This window comes from Ambystoma mexicanum, chromosome 6p (assembly GCF_040938575.1).
Source record: "Ambystoma mexicanum isolate Mex_15411 chromosome 6p, UKY_AmexF1_1, whole genome shotgun sequence".
In the NCBI taxonomy this organism is placed as follows: Eukaryota; Metazoa; Chordata; class Amphibia; order Caudata; family Ambystomatidae; genus Ambystoma; species Ambystoma mexicanum.
This window is the reverse complement of record NC_090935.1, coordinates 255986516-256005846: the sequence shown is the minus strand read 5'-3', so window position 1 is coordinate 256005846 and position 19331 is coordinate 255986516. Positions and strand designations below refer to the sequence as shown.

General features: G+C 53.8%; 1 protein-coding gene and 1 non-coding gene across 2 annotated transcripts in view; one reads left to right on the top strand and one right to left on the bottom strand.

Moving 5' to 3' along the window:
• ELAC1 (elaC ribonuclease Z 1) overlaps window positions 1–1006 on the bottom strand; it is a 75141-nt gene extending 74135 nt beyond the window's left edge. The window contains exon 1 of the mRNA XM_069626977.1: window positions 707–1006. The gene's annotated coding sequence lies outside the window, so the exon portion shown is untranslated. The remainder of the gene's footprint in view (window positions 1–706) is intronic.
• A 4548-nt stretch (window positions 1007–5554) lies between these two features.
• Window positions 5555–5705, top strand: LOC138512497 (5.8S ribosomal RNA). The gene has a single exon (XR_011281306.1). It is a non-coding gene; the product is annotated as a 5.8S ribosomal RNA (ribosomal RNA).
• Window positions 5706–19331: the final 13626 nt, after the last annotated feature.

The window sequence follows — 19331 nt, the reverse complement described above, 5'->3', positions numbered from 1 at the left end:
GGGGGGTGTGAATTTAAGAGTTAATAAAGGTGTATGTTTTTCTGCAGTTTTTGGCTCTGTCTCTCATTGGGACCTTTTCCCTGTTGCTGCTATGGTATGCCTCATGAGGTAAGTATTGGGATGAGGAAGAGTGGACGTGGAGGTCATGCTCTAATTACTGGTAATCTTCATTACTCCTAGTCCTTCTCTTCCTTGTCACAGTGCCGACGACCCTCCTCTCCCTCCCTGCGGGGAAAGTCCCATACTCCGGTTAAACTGGGTGAAGGTCTCGTGCCTGAGGCAGTGGCCTCATGGGGCAAGTACTGTGACGAGGAAGAGGGCGACTAGGAGTGACGAAGATTACCAATAAGTAATCAGAGCATTAACTGAGACAGCCGGTCTTGCATGGATTGGAAACAGAAATAATCCACTGAAAAATATACGCAGCCCCGCCATGAATAAGAACAGGTCACTTCAGTATGGAAAAGGAAATCTGCTACTAGCTAGAGAAAAATCGAGCGGCCATGTTGGAATGTTAGTACTGCCTAAGAGTCGCCAGTAGAAGTTACTGCCCAACACAAAATATAACAAACGTAACACAAGTAGGTTACACTTTTTAGAGAAAGCTAGATTTCAATTGTATTAAGCCTTCTAATCACGCACATTTCAAACATCCTTTATACGAAAAATAACGTCGGCAAACAATCCAAATGACCATGTTGCATACCTGGAACACAACAAGAGTATAGTTGTTTGCCGGTAGTATAGTCCGTTTTAGCAACTCCGAGAGCAATGACAGAAGTGGATGAAGACACAACCAAGAGAGCCCGTGCCACATTCCTCTGGTAATATAATAAAGTCGAATGCTGCTCATAAGTTACAGCCCACTCAAGAGCACAGCACAGAACCACATGCCAGAATAGGAGGGTAGCGACCAGTTCCCATCTGAGAAAAGGACCATAGCAAGGACCCGCCCCCTCTTCTTCACGTGACCTCTGATGTCAGGGTGTGATTTCCGGAGCAGTGAACCGGTTCCGGAGCACGTTCAGTACTGACAGTGAGCGGGCCGGCTGAGCGGGAATTCTGAACGCTCTGGCTGCCTGCCGGTGCAAGTGCAACCGGACCCTGCCAGCCTTTGGCTTGCAGCGTTTGGGGTGGGCATTTTCCTTCGGATACCGGTAACGTTTCTACGAGATTCTGGAGGGTCCTCAGCAGCAAGGCTCTGGCTGCCAGGTTGCAGGAACAACAACAACCCGTGTGCTCTTGGCTGGCTCTAAATACAATTTGCATTTTCTTCCGAATACCGTGAACGTTCCTGCAAGACATCCGATTTCGATAGGGGAGCGGGAAATTACATTTACTTTAAAAATCATGAAAGGTGTGGAGGGCTAAGAAAAGAAACGCCAGAATACACTGTCTCCCTGTTCAACTGATGAAAGGGGGCTAATAGAGTGATTTAATGTTTCATGAGGGTGTCATTATTAGGATGGATGGTTTTAGAGGGGTTTGGCTGGGGCTATGTGCGTGTGATTCGGATTGGCACACAGGCATCTGTTGCAAGGGGGAAGGGGCATCTTGCTGTTTGGAGGGAGGATGGGTCATTATGGTATTGGTCTAGACTAGAGGGAGGGATTGGGCATCTTGGTGGGGTCTGAATGGTTGGATAGGTGTATGCTGGTGTGGGTCTGGGGGGATGGGGCACATTGGTGTGGGTCTGGAGGGAGGGATAGGATATAGTGGTGTGGGTCTGGGGGAGGGAAAGGAACAGTGGTGTGGGTTTGGGGGAGGGTTGGGGTACATTGGTGTGGGTCTGGGGAGGGATGGAGGACATGGGTGTGTTTCTGGAGGGAGAGATGGGGCACAGTGTGGTGGGTGGCATGGGTCATCTAGGTGTGGGTTGGGAAGTTGGAAGGGGCATTTTGGTGTGGCTCTGGAGGAAGGTGGTGGGGGCACATTGGTGTGGCTCTGGCGGGAGGTGGTGGGGGCACATTGCTGTGGCTCTGGAGGGGAGTGGTGGGGGCACATTGGTGTGTTTCTGGAGGGAGAGATGGGGCACAGTGGGTCTGGAGGGTGGCATGGGTCATCTTGGTGTGGGTTGGGAAGTTGGACGGGGCATCTTGGTGTGGCTCTGGAGGGAGGTGGTGGGGGCACCTTGGTGTGGCTCTGGCAGGAGGTGGTGGGGACACCTTGGTGTGGCTCTGGCGGGAGGTGGTGGGGGCACATAGGTGTGGCCCTGGAGGGAGGTGGTGGTGGCACATAGGTGTGGCTCTGCAGGGAGGTGATGGAGGCAACTTGGTGTGGATCTGGGTGGAGGAATGGTGCAAATTGGTGTGTTTCGGGAGGGAGAGATGGAGCACGGTGGGTCTGGAGGGTGGCATGGGTCATCTAGGTGTGGGTTGGGAATTGGGACAGGGCATCTTGGTGTGGCTCTGGAGGGAGGTGGTGGGGGCACATGGGTGTGTTTCTGGAGGGAGAGATGGGGCACAGCGGGTCTGGAGCGTGGCATGGGTCTTCTAGGTGTGGGCTGGGAAGTTGGACGGGGCATATTTGGCTCTGGAGGGAGATGGTGGGGGAACATTGTGGCTCTGGAGGGAGGTGGTGGGGGCACATGGGTGTGTTTCTGGAGGGAGAGATGGGGCACAGTGGGTCTGGAGGGTGGCATGGGTCATCTAGGTGTGGGGCGGGGCATCTTGGTGTGGCTCTAGAGGGAGGTGGTCGTGGCACATTGTGGTTCTGGAGGGGGTGGTGGGGTCACATGGGTGTGTTTCTGGAGGGAGTGATGGGGCACTGGGTCTGGAGGGTGGCATGGGTCATTTAGGTGTGGGTTGGGAAGTTGGACGGGGCATATTGATGTCGCTCTGGAGGGAGGTGGTGGGGCACATAGGTGTGGCTCTGGAGGGAGGTGGGTGGGGCACATTGGAGTGGATCTGGGCGGAGGGATGGTGCACATGGGTGTGTTTCTGGAGGGAGAGATGGAGCACAATGGGTCTGGAGGGTGGCATGGGTCATTTAGGTGTGGGTTGGGAATTGGGACAGGGCATCTTGGTCTGGCACTGGAGGGAGGTGGTGGGGGCACATGGGTGTGTTTCTGGAGGCAGAGATGGGGCACAGCGGGTCTGGAGCGTGGGATGGGTCTTCTAGGTGTGGGCTGGGAAGTTGGACGGGGCATATTTGGCTCTGGAGGGAGGTGGTGGGGGAACATTGTGGCTCTGGAGGGAGGTGGTGGGGGCACATGGGTGTGTTTCTGGAGGGAGAGATGGGGCACAGTGGGTCTGGAGGGTGGCATGGGTCATCTAGGTGTGGGTTGGGAAGTGGGACGGGGCATCTTGGTGTGGCTCTAGATGGAGGTGGTTGTGGCACATTGTGGCTCTGGAGGGGGTGGTGGGGTCACATGGGTGTGTTTCTGGAGGGAGAGATGGGGCACTGGGTCTGGAGGGTGGCATGGGTCATTTAGGTGTGGGTTGGGAAGTGGGACGGGACATCTTGGTGTGCCTCTGGAGGGAGGTGGTGGGGCACATTGGTGTGGCTTTGGAGGGGGTGGTGGGGTCACATGGGTGTGTTTCGGGAGAGAGATGGGGCACAGTGGGTCTGGAGGGTGGCATGGGTCATTTAGGTTTGGGTTGGGAAGTGGGACGGGACATCTTGGTGTGGCTCTGGAGGGAGGTGGTGGGGGCAAATTGGTGTGGCTCTGGAGGGAGGTGGTGGGGCACCCTGGTGTGGCTCTGGCGGGAGGTGGTGGGAGCACATGGGTGTGTTTCTGGAGGGAGAGATGGGGCACAGCGGGTCTGGAGGGTGGCATGGGCCATCTGGCTGTGGGTTGGGAAGTTGGAAGGGGCATCTTGGTGTGACTCTGGATGGAGGTGGTGGGGGCACATTGGTGTGGCTCTGGAGGGAGGTGGTGGGGGCACATGGGCGTGTTTCTGGAGGGAGAGATGGGGCACAGCGGGTCTGGAGGGTGGCATGGGCCATCTAGGTGTGGGTTGGGAAGTTGGACGGGGCATCTTTGTTTGGGTCTGGAGGGAGGTGGTGGGGCACATTGGTGTGGCTCTGGAGGGAGGTGGCGGGGAATCATTGGTGTGGATCTGGGCAGAGGGATGGTGCACATGGGTGTGTTTCTGGAGGGAGAGATGGGGCACAGTGGATCTGGAGGGTGGCATGGGTCATCTAGGTGTGGGTTGGACGGGGCATCTTGGTGTAGGCTCTGGAGGGAAGTGGTGGGGGCATCTTGGTGTGGCTCTGGTGGGAGATGGTGGGGGCACATTGGTGTGAGTTTGATGGGAGGGACAGGGACATTGGTCTGGGGAGGAGGGATGGCCACATTGGTGTGGGTCTGGAAGGAGGGGATGGGGCACATTGATGTGGGTCTGGGAGGATGCAGGCATACTATGATGGGTGGTTTTAGATCGGGTTAGCTGGGGCTAGCTGCATGTGATTCAGGATCGGCACATGGGCATCTGATGCAAGGGGAAGGGGCATCTTACTATGTGGAGGGAGGATGGGGCATTATGGTATTGGTCTAGAGGGAGGGATGGGGCATCTTGGTGTGGGTCTGAGAGGAAGGGATGGTGCACATGTGTGGGTCTGGAGGGAGGGATGGGGACATTGCTGTTGGTATGAAGGTAGGCATAGGACACATTGGTGTGGGTCTGGAGGGAGGGATTGGGGCTCATTGGTCGGAGGACGGATAGGGGCATCTTTCTGTGTGGAGGGAGAAAGAGGCGTCATGGTAAGGGTCTTGAGGAAGGGATTGGGCATCTTGGAGTCTGGATCGGAGGGGGCATTCTTGATCTGGAATGGAGGGACAGGACATATGATGGGAGCATGTCAGGGAATGGTGGAGCATGTGGGTCAGGGCTGCAGCACTCTGGTGGGAAGGAAGGGGGCATCTGGGTGTGAATGGAGGGATGGGGTATGTTTGTCTGGAGAGAAGGATCTTGGTTTATTGGAGTGGTGGGAGGATGTGTGTCTTGAAGGGATGGGTTAATCAGGTGTGGGTTTAGAGAGAGGGCAATTGGGGCCATCTGAGTGTGAGTCTGGATGTAGAGGTGAAGCAAGGGCCCGGCACACCAGGCATGTGCCCTGAGCCATGGTGCAGCTGGCTTACTCGACGGTGGGTGCCAAGGTTCCAGCCACCCACATCTGTGGGCGAGCGATGCCCAGGCCCACTGGCACAGTGGGTGACCTTCCCTCTTATCCAGGTACCTGGATGGGCCCTATGTGCCTGGATGGGGTTTGAAGACTCTAGCGGTCCCACCCGACACCCTGTCTGTGTTGTCTCTGGCCCGCCTCGCTGTCCTTCTCCCAGCCCTCCCCCCAAAAGGGAAGCGGAAGGGGTCAGGGAAGGATAAGTGGATCGGGCCGGGTGGGCAGGTGGCGGAGCGGCCTACCTCCATCCCCCTGGGAAGCGCTGTGCTGCTGCAGGTGGTGGTCAGGCTTCCCGGGCTGAGCACCTGGATTTATTTACCTACCTAGCACGCACCTAGACAGGGTGCTGGGCTGTCCCGCACAGATGGCGCTGCCTCTCCTGCACCGGCAGGGTCAGGCCGATGTCTGGAACCAAAAAAAAGTTGCCTGTGACTCTTGGCGGTGGATCACTCGACTCGTGCATCGATGAAGAACGCAGCTAGCTGCGAGAATTAGTGTGAATTGCAGGACACATTGATCAACACTTCGAACGCACCATGTGGCCCTGGGTTTTTCCTGGGGCTACGCCTGTGTGAGGGTCGCTTGTACATCAATCCCCCCAGGGTTCCCTCCCAGGGGTGTGGCTGGGGCTGTCGCAGGGACCCCATTCCATTCATCCCCCGATCAGCACCGTCGCTGGATCCTTGGACCTGGCGCGCAAGCTCATTGGCGACGCGTCCTGGCCTCCCCAGTTTCCCCGCCTCATGCTGGTTTCGGGTGGCTGTCGCGGGCTGGAAGTGATGGCGGCGGCAGCAGGCTTTAAAAAAGCTTGGTGCACCTTCACCCTACCCCGGGGCACCTGGCCGTGCTGTGTTTGGCTGTCTTTGGTGTCCCACGGCTGCCGGCGCAGGATGACCATGGAGTGCAGACCTCGTGACCATGTGGGCTTCGGTCGCAGATTGGGACAGAGCACACTCGCCTGTGCCAGAGGCACAGGGCTGGGGCAACCCCCATACCGGCCCGCGGCTAGCTGCCCTAAGCTTTGTGCTCCCCGACCACGGCCTCAGATCAGACGTGGTGACCTGCTGAATTTAAGCATATTAATAAGCAGAGGAAAAGAAACTAACCAGGATTCCCTCAGTAACGGCCAGTGAAAAGGGAAGTGCCCAATGCTGAATCCCCATTCAGCGGCAGGCGTGGGAAATGTGGCTTACAGAAGACCGACCCCCGGCATCGCTCATGGGGCTCAAGTCATTCTGATCGAGCCTCACCACGCGGATGGTGTTAGGCCAGTAGCGGCCTCTTGCACACCGGGATCAGGTCTTCTTGAAGTCAGGTTGCTTGGGAATGCAGCCCAAAGGCTGTACCCATATCCGCATCAGGTCTCCAAGGCGGACAACCTCTGGCATGTCGGAACAATGTAGGTACGGGAAGTCGGCAAGTTAGATCCATAACTTCGGGATAAGGATTGGCTCTAAGGGCTGGGTCGAAGCAGGGCTGGGTGCGCACCATGGCTGGATGAGGCGTCTTAACCCCCCTCCCGGTGTCTGCCTCTGGATGCGAGCGCGGCCCTTCCTGTGGATCACCCCAGCTGCAGTTTGCCTCTCTCGTTTCCCCCCTTCTGGGGTTCAGGGCCGGCTTTCTGTCTCGGCCGACACCTAGCAGCTGATTTGCAACTGGTACAGACCAGGGGAATCTGACTGTTCCATTAAAACAAATCATTGCCAAGGCCCGTGGAGGGTGTTGACGCAATGTGATTTCTGCCAAGTGCTCTGAATGTCAAAGTGAAGAAAGCGTGGGTAAACGGCTGGGGTAACTATGACCTTTAAGGTAGCCAAATGCCTCATCATCTAATTAGTGATGTGCATGAATGAGATTACCACTGTCCCTACCTACTATCTAGTGAAACCACAACCAAGGGAACAAGCTTGTCAGAATCGTCGGGGAAAGAAGACCCGGTTGGGGTTGACTCTAGTCTAGTGTGAAGAGACATGAGAGGTAGGATAAGTGGGGGGCCCTCGGGTCGCTGGTGAAATGCCACTACTGTTATTGTTTTTCCACTTACCTGGTGAGGTGCGGGGGCCCCATGGGGCTCTCGCTTCTGGTTTCGCGCCTCCGGCACCTGCTGGACACGACCCGCTCCGGGGACAGTGGCAGGTGGGGAGTTTGACTGGGGTGGTACACCTGTCAAAGGATAACACAGGTGTCCTAAGACAAACTCGGGGAGGACAGAAACCTCCCACGGAGCAGAAGGGCAAAAGCTAGCTTGATCTCGATTTTTCAGTATGAATACAGACCGTGAAAGCGGGGCTTCACGATCCTGTTGACTTTTTGGGTTTCAAGCAGGAAGTGTCAGAAAAGTTACCACAGGGATAACAGGCTTGTGGCGGCCAAGCCTTCATCGCTTTTTGATCCTTCGATGTCGTCTCTTCCTATCATTGTGAAACAGAATTCACCAAGCGTCGGATTGTTCACCCACTAATAGGGAACGTGAGGTGGATTTAGACCGTCGTGAGACAGGTTACTTTTACCCTACTGACGATGTGTTGTTGCAATAGTAATCCTGCTCTGTACAAGAGGAACCACAGGTTCAGACATTTGGTGTGCATGCTTGGCTGAGGAGCCAATGGGGCCGGTGTGTAGAGCCGCTCGCATCGGGACTTGTGTGGACAGAAGGGGGCCACCTCTCACCCGTAGTGCACCGCATGTTCGTGGGGAATCTGGTGCTAAATCGTTCGTAGACCTCCGAATTCTGGTTCGGGGTTTCATAAGTAGCAGAGCAGCTACCTCGCTGCGATCTATTGGAAGTCCTCCTCTGAGCCAAGCTTTTGTTGCAAGGCGGCACCGCTGCCAAGGTTCTCCATCCTTCCTCCTGGGGCCTGCGGGGCACACAGGAAAATACCACCCACCCTAGGTTTGCACCCGCGGGGGTGTGCAGGCTGGGCGGGGAGCACTCTTCTCACCTTTCCTGGTCAGCCTGGCGGACCAGATGGCCTCGGGCCCGGGCCTTCGGGGTGGTGCCTTTAGCCCCCGGACAGGGCAGGGGAAGAGAGGGTGCAAGCCTCTCCAGGGTGCAGGGGTGGTACCTAAAGCCTGTGCCCCTGGACGGTGGGGTCGGGGCAGGCCCGGCCGCCCGCTGGGCTAACTGGCCTGGTAGTAGACCCAGATGGCCCGAGTTGTGGCTGGTGGACCAGATGGCCTGAGTTGCGGCTGACTCCTGCATTTGTCTCCGGTCAGGTTCCGTAAGCTTAATAGTCGGCATGGAAGTGTCTCCCCGCCCCGAGTGCGCAGAGGTGGTGCCTTAAGCCCAGGGCGGTGAAGAGAGGCAGCAGCTTAAACACCCACCCCAGAGCACAGGTGGTGGTACCTTAAGCCTGTTTCCCTGGACGGTGGGGGCAGGCACGGCCGCCGGACCATCTGGCCCGCGGAGTAGGCCCAGATGGCCCGAGTTGTGGTTGCCGCGGCTAACTCCTGGATTTGTCTCTGGTTGGCATGGAAGTGCCACTCTGCGGCCTCCAGTGCGGCCGTGGAGTAATTACCGGCTTCAGTTCAATGGCGTTCGTGGGTTGCTCCTGGTCCTCGGGCATGTATCAACCACGTGTGGTCAGGTCCAAGACGAGTTGCGTGTGTCACGTTGCGCCCTGAGCGGGTCCCTGTCCCCTGCGTGGGGATAATTACGCTCGCAGTGGCCTGCTCTGAGTTCCACAGTGTTTGTGGGTTAGTCCTGGTGGGAAAGGCTCTAATGTGGCGGGAGAAGCTCTAAGGCGGCCCGGGCCAGAGCTCCAGGGTGGCCGGGGCTGCTGCCCCCACTGGCCATGGGTGCCAGCCTTGTGCGTGTGGGTTGAGAGTCCCCAAGTCTTGCGACAGTCGCTGGGAGCCCCAGAAGGAGAAGCTCTAAAGGGGCCCTGCTAAAGCTCCAGGCTGGCTGGTGGGGTGCTGGTCCCCCCCAAGCACCCAGCCTTTGGTACCTGGTTCACATGTGTGTCAACTGCCCCTGCCCGGAGAGATAAGCGCCAAGATGGATGAAAAACCTCTTACGTGGAGGGGAGGAAAAAACTCTAAGGTGACCTGGCCAGAGCTCGAGGATGACGATTGGTGCTGGCCCATGCCTTTGGGTACCTGCCGGTCCCCTGTCCTTTGTCAGGCGGGGGGGGCCGAAGGCCCTTTCCCTGTCCAGGCCCATTGGAATGCATTAACCTACTAGATGGCCGCTCTCCGAGCCCGGCCATCTGGTCATTGGCCAGAGGAATGTCTGCAAGGACCAGACGGCTGGGCTGCTCTGGAAGTCCCGATGGGCATCAGTTTGACATTTTTCTCCAGTTGGGTCTATAAGGAGCCCGACGCTTTTGCCGAGAGGTCCCACTCTGGGTACACAGATGACAAAGCTTAGTCACCTTCCTCTGGATTACTATAGACTGTGTGAGAGGGACCTGTCTGCGCTCCTCTTGGTTCTCGCTGCCCAACCCGGGCTCCATGGTGAAACCACAGCGCCTCCCCGGGCAGGCCGGGGGGTGTGCCCCACGCAATGCCCCAGCAGAGACTGGCCTGCTGGGGGTGCTCCTCCGAGCACTCCATGGGATCGATTTGGTGCACTTGGTCCGTCTAGGGTTGGACTCCTTGGCTAGCCTCTGCTGTTTCTAGCAATTTGCTTCCATCCGCCTTGGGACCGTGTCAAGGGTGTGCTTCCCTTGGGGAGGGCCCCCCTCGTGTGGGCAGCTCTCGGGCGAAGGATGATCAGCCCGGCAACTCCCCAGTAGTCAGATCAGACGGGATCCCCTTGAAAGCCACGACACGGCCCCTCCTCCACTAAGCACGTTTCTCCAGCAGTTCGGAACACACCTTGGCTGCTGACCCCCTCTGTCGCCATACCAGTGGCAGCGTGCTGGCGAAACCCCCTACCGTTTCAAGTTGTGCCTGGCCCTGGCCTCTCCCTATGGCATGGCAGAGCAGGCCTGGCCGCCGGCGCACGCGTGACCAACCTGTCCACCCAACCCGCACATGTCTAGGGATGCTCTTTGGCGCTCTGGTCCTGGAGACAGACCCAGAGGGGTGCGAAGGTTGGCTCTGAGGCAGTCATGCGGCTCCCCCGTTGCCACCTTCCAGCAGGTGCGGCTACCTGATTGATCCTGCCAGTAGCATATGCTACTCTCGAAGATTAAACCATGCACGTATAAGTACAAACGACTGGTACAGTGAAACTGCAAATGGCTCATTAAATCAGTTATGGTTCCTTTGATCGCTCCATCTGTTACTTGGATAACTGTGGTAATTCTAGAGCTAAAATATGCCGACGAGGGTGGACCTCCCGGGATGCGTGCATTTATCAGACCAAGACCAATCCGGGCTAGCCCGGCTGCTTTGATGACTCTGGATAACCTCAGGCCGATCGCACATCCATGTGACCGCGACGATGCATTCAGATGTCTGCCCTATCAGCTTTCGATGGTACTTTCTGTGCCTACCATGGTAACCACGGGTAATGGGGAATCTGGGTTTGATTCTGGAGAGGGAGGCTGAGAAACGGCTACCACATCAAGGAATGCAGCAGGCGCACAAATTACACAATTCCCACTCTGGGAGGTATTGATGAAAAATAATAAAGGACTCTTTCGAGGCTCTGTAATTGGAATGAGTACACTATAAATCCTTTAACGAGTACCCATTGGAGGGCAAGTCTGGTGCCAGCAGCCGCGGTAATTCCAGCTCCAATAGCAAATATTAAAGTTGCTGCAGTTAAAAAGCTCATAGTTGGATCTTGGGATCGAGCTGGTCGTCCGCCGCGAGGCGAGCTACCACTGCCTGTCCCAGCCCATGCCTCTTGGCACCCCCTTGATGCTCTTGACTGAGTGTCCTGGGGGTCTGAGGAGTTTACTTTGAAGAAAGCAGTGTTCAAAGCAGGCCGGTCGCCTGAATACTTAAGCTAGGAATAATGGAATAGGACACTGGTTCTATTATGTTGTTTTTCGGAACTGGGGCCGTGATTAAGAGGGACGGCCGGAGGCATTCGTGTTGTGCCGCTAGAGGTGACATTCTTGGACCAGCGCAAGACTAACCAAAATGAAAGCATTAGCCAGTAATGTTTTCATTAAGCTACTGTCGTAGTTCCAAACATAAACTATACCGATCAGCGGTCTGGCAGTGTTATTCCCATGACCCGTCGAGCAGCTTCCGGGAAACAAAAGTCTTTGGGTTCTGTTTGGGGCAGTGGGGTATGGTTGCAAAGCTGAAACTTAAAGGAATTGATGGAAGGGCACCACCAGGAGTGGAGCCTGCATCTTGAAACCTCACCTGGCGATTTGTCTAGTTAAATCCGATAACGAACGAGACTCCTCCATGCTAATTATTTGCCATGAATGAGGAATTCCGATTAAGTGGGGGTCATAAGCTTGCGTTGATTAAGTCCCTGCCCTTTGCACACACTGCCTCGCGGTACTACAGATTGGCTGGTTTAGTGAGCTCCTCGGATCGGCGAGAAGACTATCAAACTATCAATCTAGAGGAAGTCGTACATGTTGGGTTAACCTGCTGGGGACGTTCTGCCACCAGAGAGAGGGAGCCCGAGTGACCCCCCCCATCCTCTCCTCACTGAGCGGCCCCTGAGCCGCCAGGCGTGGGTGCGACCCTCCACCCTGACCCTCCAGCAGACGGATGTTGGTAAGCGCACCCCAGTCGGCTGGGAAGTCCAGAGTGGGAGCAGCTGGGAGCTGAGGGAAGCACGGCCGTTCTCGAGGGACGCCTCCCCAGGTGAACAGGAGCACGTGGGCGTCTAGGTGCCGGTCGCACACATCTGTGGGCGAGCGATGGCCAGGTTCGCCGGGGCAGCGGGCGCTCTTGCCCAGGTCCCTGGAGCTCCGCCCCATGCTGGGGTTTGAAGACTCAAGCAATCCCACCGACCCCCTCTTCCCCACCCCCTGCCTGTGCTGTCTCTGGTCCGCCTCTCCGACCCCCGAAAGGGGAGCGGCTGAGGGGCTCGGGGAAGGATGAGTGGGATCGGGCCCGGTGGGATGGCGGCAGAGCGCCCTGCCTCTGCCGTGGGAAGCCCTGCCACTGTGCTGCTGCAGGTGGCGGGCAGGCTTCCCGGGCTGATCGCCTGGATTTTTTTTTGTTTTGTTTTAAACCCTGATGGTCTCAGCCGACTCCCAAGTGGGGAAGCTAGACGGGGAGCTGGGCTGTCTCGCCACAGCAGGCGGGACAGGCAGCGCTGGCTTTCCCCTGGCCTCTCTTCATCCTATTTTGCTTCTTCAATTTCTAATTTTTTAAAAGTTATTTTTATTGGCATTTTACAGATTTGAACATTAACAATCCCCTTCCCTGCCTGACAACCTCCCCTCCCCCCACCTCCCTGGATCACTGCACTGCATATCTTCAGAGGCGAATGTACATGGCATAACGGGTAGTAATCTATAGTATATCAAATAGTCTGTCACTGAGGACACCATTGTTCGCGGTAGTCTTTAAGCAGAAAGCTCAGGATGGCATCCCACTCGTTCTTGAATGTAGCGTAATCCCTATAGATATTGAATGTTACCCATTCCAGTGAAGTGTAATGCCACATTTATGTGCACTTGTGAAACACTTGTGTATGAGTGCGATATGAAAAAAATATTTCATTTCATATCCATTCCTGTTCGCTTGGGATTGTGGTTTATTTCCACTTTTGTGCAATTAGGGAAATAAACTGCTGCCATGCTTAGGACCATATATGCTTTCCTCTGTGGTTTAGTCGGGAGTGTGTCCAGCATGTCACTCAGGCCCAGCACAGCTTCTCCATTTTCTGTTCATATTTGGGGACCGAAGATGGCTTTCATTTCTTTGACCACTTCCCAGAACGGTTTTAGGATGGGGCAGGACCACCAGTCATGGAGCCACGTGCCTACTTCTTTGCAGCACCGCCAACACATCTGTGATACTGAGGGGTATATTTTATGTAGCTTCTCCGGTGTTAGGTGTCACTGCACTAGTATCCTGGTCCACATTTCCCTGATATGCACCCCTCTCATCAATTTGGGGATTCGATGCAACACTTCCCACCACTGTTTTTCGGAGATCAGGAGGGGCAGCGTGTCTGCCCATTGTTTCATACAGGGCCACTGGACCTGTGCCTCTCGCATGGTGAATAATTTGTACGTTTTACTAATCATTTGTCTATTACCGGAATTCATTAGCAAGTACCTTTCTAGCTGAGTTAATTCTCTGGTGATGGATTGTTTGGTATCTCGAGAAGAGAGCCAGTGCCGCAGTTTCGCATAGCGATACCTATCCTCGGAGCTGGAGTGACTTCACTTCCTGTCCCTCCATGTCCCTTGCGCGAATGCTGCCCGCTTCTACCAACCTGGCATATGCTCCTTTCTGTAGCCCTGGGGTAAACTGTGGGTTGCGGAATAGGGGAGTGAACGGAGATGGGTAGGACATGATCTTTGCTTTTTTAACCATAGAATCCCATGTATCCCCCACCAGGGCTGTAATTCGGCTTCTGTACTTGTGGGGGTGTCTGTCCGCTCTTGGGCACCACAGGACCTCGTCTAGGGGCCTTTCCCACCACTGCCCTATCCATCCTTCGTCAGATGGTGTCGGGATTCCCATTGAACCAGTTTCGGATGACCCTCAGTTGAGCTGCTCGTTGGTAGTACATTTGAAATTTCGGAACTCCCATTCCCCATGCCCCCGTGGGAGGGACTATGACTCTCAAGGCCACCCTCTGTCTTGTCCCTTGCCAGATGTTGGTACGTACTAGTTTATTCAGGGGTTTGAAGTATTTCTGGGGGACTGCCACGGGGGAGAGCCTGAAAGTAATATAGCGCTCTGGGGAAAATGATCATTTTAATGACATTGATGCGGCCCTATCCACTTTATCCTAACAAATCTGCATTAGAAGGCCAAAAGATCTGTGGGTCTGTGGGTATTGTCTTTGATCCCACTAAAAGTACATTTGAATACACAGTCTGCAGGATGGACCGTGGAAAAGACCTACTTGAGCTTGGGTATGCAATGAAGTTGGCAGAAGAGGAGGTGCAAGGTTGGCAGAGTTATTGTGCAGCTGCCTGCAGGAGGCACCATGACAGTGCTGCTTGAATTCAATTTGGCAGCTGACAATTTATAACTGATACAAATCACTAGATCTGAAGATGGTAAGTTACCAAGAAGAGTCTGCTTTGTCACCCCGAGTGGGATGGGACGGGTATGCCCAGACGTGGGTCCCGTGCCTGCTGGGCCTAGAGACCCAAGCTACTCCTCACTGATGAGCCCCAACAAGGGCAAAACATGTTTGGGGATGCTTGTGGTCTCGGGATGTGACCTAGCAGTTCGGGCTGGACTGCCCCTTTTGGGGTGGGGCCAAGCCTGATTTGCATATGGTCTTTCCCCTTCTGTAATGGCTTGGCAGGCGAAGAACGGTGGTCTGGAGGGTTGCCCAGAGCAATGCCAGTGGTTAAGATTCATTCTAAACCTTCCAGCCATCACCGCTTTGTTTTTGAGTTACTCAGAAGAGCCAATCACTTTGTCACATACACACAAGGAGTTGGGCACATTAATTAACACCCTTCCTTTTCCAGTATCAAAAGGGGCAGGGCTATACAGGGAGGCTTTGGTAGAAGGGCAAGTATGGGAGTTTGGAAACAAGCATTGCAGTAAAGAGCGGAGTAAAAGAGGAAGAAGGCAGGCAAAGGGAGTTGAAGGAGAGTAAGACTTGAGGTGGATGGGAGAGGAAGGTGAAGATGCGTCAAAAGAAGGGAAAGGGGAGAGCCGCGTGAAGAGGGGAAAACTAGCAAGGGGGAAAAGGAGAGATGGAAGGTGAGACACAAGATAAAGGAGGAAATTACTTGGAGAACAGTTTAAAAGGTACAGACAAAATCGGTTTAGGAAGATGAGGGCCACCGATAGAGGAACATTTTTGGAAAGGTACTGAGGAAGGTGGAGGAAGGAACAAGTGCAGAAGGTGGATCCTGAAAATAAGGTAAATGCTGTGGAAGAAGGCCTGTGTCCATTAGTATGCTAGCTGGTGCCTGGTTGTACATCTTAACCTAATAACCAGCCCATCAAAAGTAGAGAGGGGTATTGGAAAGACGAGGAGGAGTGCAGTACCCTGGGTAAACCAACTTGACTGTGGTTTAACTGTGAACACCAAGCTGAGTTGGCCTCTCTTCGGTTTCTCGCCCTGCCGATGCATAACATCATCAGTGTCTGGCCCCTGGAAGGGCCTATCTTTGTCTTCAAGCCCAGGAGTGCCAGCGCATCTTCAAGCCCAGGACAGACACATGGTCTTTCTGGCCAGGAGAGCAAACAAATCTTCATGCCTAATAGGGCCAATGCGTCGTCAATACAAGGAGGGTGCAACCCATGCTCATATAGACCACTAGAGGGGGACTAACTGAACCATTCCCACTTGGCAATACAACTCTAGTTGAGTAATATTAGAATACAGAAAGTGGGCATGGGAATAAAGTCCTCTCGAAGAAAGGGGACTCCTTCCAGTGTTAGGAATGTCAGCAGAGGGAATGTTATGGGTGTGGAATGTGAACAGAGAACACTAGAAGAGAATGCAAGCAAGTTGTATGGTGGTTGGTGTAAGGGTGAGGACAGAGAGAGTTATTACAGCATAAAGATGAACTTAAAAGAAATTAAGTCACACATACTGGCTGTGTTCTGGTTCACTTCCTTAACTGGTGATGAGTTGCGGCAATGACAAAGAGCTGCTTCAGTGTAAATGGGCTAGTTCCCATTAGACGAGGGGACCTTTCTACCTCTGCAGGTCAGAGGGCTGTTTCTCTAATGGGAAATAGCTGCTTCAGTGTGAAGGGGCTAGTTCCCATTAGACGCGAGGACCTTTCTGCCTCTGCAGGTCGGAGGGCCGTTTCTCTAATGGGAAATAGCTGCTTCAGTATGAGTGGGCTAGTTCCCATTAGACGAGAGGACCTTTCTGCCTCTCCAGGTTGGAAGGCCGTTTCTCTAATGGGAATCAGCTGCCTTAGTGTGAGTGGGCTAGTTCCCATTAGACGAGAGGACCTTTCTGCCTCTCCAGGTCAGAGGGCCGTTTCTCTAATGGGAAATAGCTGCTTCAGTGTGGAGGGGCTAGTTCCCATTAGACGAGAGGACCTTTCTGCCTCTGCAGGTCGGAGGGCCGTTTCTCTAATGGGAAATAGCTGCTTCAGTGTGAGTGGGCTAGTTCTCATTAGACGAGAGGACCTTTCTGCCTCTGCAGGTCAGAGGGCCGTTTCTCTAATGGGAAATAGCTACTTCAGTGTGAAGGGGCTAGTTCCCATTAGACGAGAGGACCTTTCTGCCTCTGCAGGTCAGAGGGCCGTTTCTCTAATGGGAAATAGCTGCATCAGTGTGAGTGGGCTGGTTCCCATTAGACGAGAGGACCTTTCTGGCTCTGCAGGTCGGAGGGCCATTTCTCTAATGGGAAATAGCTGCTTCAGTCTGATTGGGCTAGTTCCCATTAGACGAGAGGACCTTTCTGACTCTGCAGGTCAGAGGGCCGTTTCTCTAATGGGAACTAGCCTCCTCAGTTTGACTAGGCTAGTTCCCATTATTATGCATGACTTGGCCAATAGGGGCAAAAAGAGCCATTTCTCTAATGGGAACTAGCCTGCTCAGTGTGAGTAGGCTAGTTCCCATTATTATGCAGGACTTGCCCACTAGGGGAGCAAAAGGTCAATTTCTCTAATGGGAACTAGCCTTCTCTGTGTGAGTGGGCTAGGTCCCATTATTATGCAGGACTTGGCCACTGGGGGCAAAAAGGGCAATTTCTCTAATGGGAACTAGCCTTCTTAGTGTGAGTAGGCTAGTTCCCATTATTATGCAGGACTTGGCCACTAGGGGAGCAATAAGGGCCATTTCTCTAATGGGAACTAGCCTTCTCTGTGTGAGTGGGCTAGTTCCCATTATTATGCAGGACTTGGCCACTAGGGGCAAAAAAGGCCATTTATCTAATGGGAAATAGCATGACTTGGCCACTAGGGGCAAAAAGGGCAATTTTTCTAATGGGAACTAGCCCAATCACACTGAAGCAGCTATTTCCCATCTGAGAAATGGCCCTAACAACCGATGGTCCGTTTCTCGGATGGGAACTGGTATCAACCCTACCGTGTCCCTAACCTATAGTGCTTATTCAAGGTCTCAAAGATAGGTTTTCTTTAACCTCCCTATAAATCTTTGTCACACCATAAACATACACAGCAGAGCCTGGCACAGAGGCCACACAAATCCCTTGTCTAAAACTGGCCAGTTATTTCGATTATATCTGCTTGATTATGACACACAAAAGTGTTTTTTTGGGGTGGAAATTCCATTGTGTTCTTCACGTCATCATTGTTGTGTCCTCTTTAAGTAGGACGTGCTGAATCCAGTAAGTAAGTGGGACGTCACGCTATGGCACAGGCACATGCACGTCCGGAACCCGTAACCAGCAGTACTCTGTCTCGTCCCTCTCATTGTATATGGTTCGAGACCCTCTTTATTCTGGTCAGAATCTGGTGTGGTGTATCCCACACAACAATGGTGATGAGGGAGATGTTGGCTCTGAGGTGTGTTACCTGACAAAATCATTACCGTGCGACAACGACATCCGCTGCCTACTGTTTAAAAAGAAAAAAAGTGGCTCAGCCGCGCCATGTGTGACGCCAGTTAGGGGCTTTGTGGTGTAACGTCAGATTTTGCTACCCGTCAGAAAATGCTACCGTTAGCATTTTATGACACTACCTTTCTTGAGCGCTCGCGAGAAAGAGTCAGGGGCTATTCCTGTCTCAAGAATATCATTGAACAGCTCAACCCTGAAGGGGAGGAGAGAAGAGAGGAAAGACTTGTAGAACCCTGCTGTGTAACCGTCCTCCCCCGGGGCCTTCCCCAGCGACAGCCTCTTTACAGCCCTCTTGATTTCTTCTGGAGTTATTTGAGCGTCAAGTACGTCTGCCTCCACATGGGATAGACTAGCCAGTCTCAGATTTATATAGGGACTCATAGAATGTCGCAAATGCTTCTGGGATTCCCCCTGTCCCTGAGTCTGAGCACCCTCCCTCCGCTCTATAGATGCCACTGATCTCTGTACACGCTGTCCCCTCAGTCTGACAGCCAACAGTGCGTCAGTCTTGTCTCCTTTCTCATAAAACCTCTGTTTAACAAGTTGCAATTTCCGAAAAATCTGCCCTTCCTCCAAAATACAAAGTTCCTCTCTCTTATGTTTGGCTTCCTGGACCTTGCTTTATCTCTCCTCTCTATCCAAGAGTGCCATCTACTCCCTCAATCTACTTTCAATTAGTGCCCTCTCTCTCTTTTTCCTGGCACCTTCCCTGATCAGGATTTCCCGCCATGTTGCCTTTCCTGCCTCCCACACTGTTGCCTTTGAAATTTCTCCTGTATCGTTAGTTTGGAAGTATTCCCTAATCTCACCCTCCATCTCGGTTCGGAAGACCGGGTCCTTCCACAGTGACTCATTGCATTTCCACTTTGATCCTTTGTGCGGTAGACCTGCCCAGTTTAAGTCTATCATGACCATATCATGATCAGACTATGTGATCGGGGAGATCTCTGAGCGCATTGCCACCTCTCACAGGCCACCTGTAATGTACAGATAATGAATCCTGGTGAATGTACCATGGGGTGTCGAATAGAAGGAATACCCTTTCTCGTTCGGATGGAAACCCCGACATGCATCTCTCAGACCATAGACATCTAGCATTTCCCCGACCCCCATCTAGCGGGTCTTTCATTTCAGGGTTGCCCACATGCCTGTCAAGTTTAATGTCTGCCCACAGGTTGAAATCCCCCCCAATATTACATGGTTTGAGGCCTCCAACATTATTTTCGGAAGCGTTTGTCAATATCCTCCCTCGAATCACCACTCTCCTCACCTGAATATTCGGAGTCTGTCGCCTTGATTCCTCGTCTGTGAGCCAGATAGTCCTTCTTCGATTTTGATGCCTGGATCCTGTCACGACAAGTAGCCGTGGTGGATCCCAAACTGGACCACTCCACGACTTCAGTCCCGGAAGCAGGAAATGTATGGGGGAAAAAGCCAAAGGTGGAAAAAACCCCCGTGAATATCCCTCGTTGCTGGCCAACAGGTACAGTGAAGTCCGAAGTCCAAGGCTGCGCCAAATGTAGAAACCCTGCTGAAGTGAAGCCGGAGGCAGGCAGCGGTAAGAGGAAGAGAGCACAACAATGTGCGGAACGGTGTCTGACACGAATGTTCCACTACAAGAGCGGAAAGAAAAATCCAAGCTGGGGCAAGC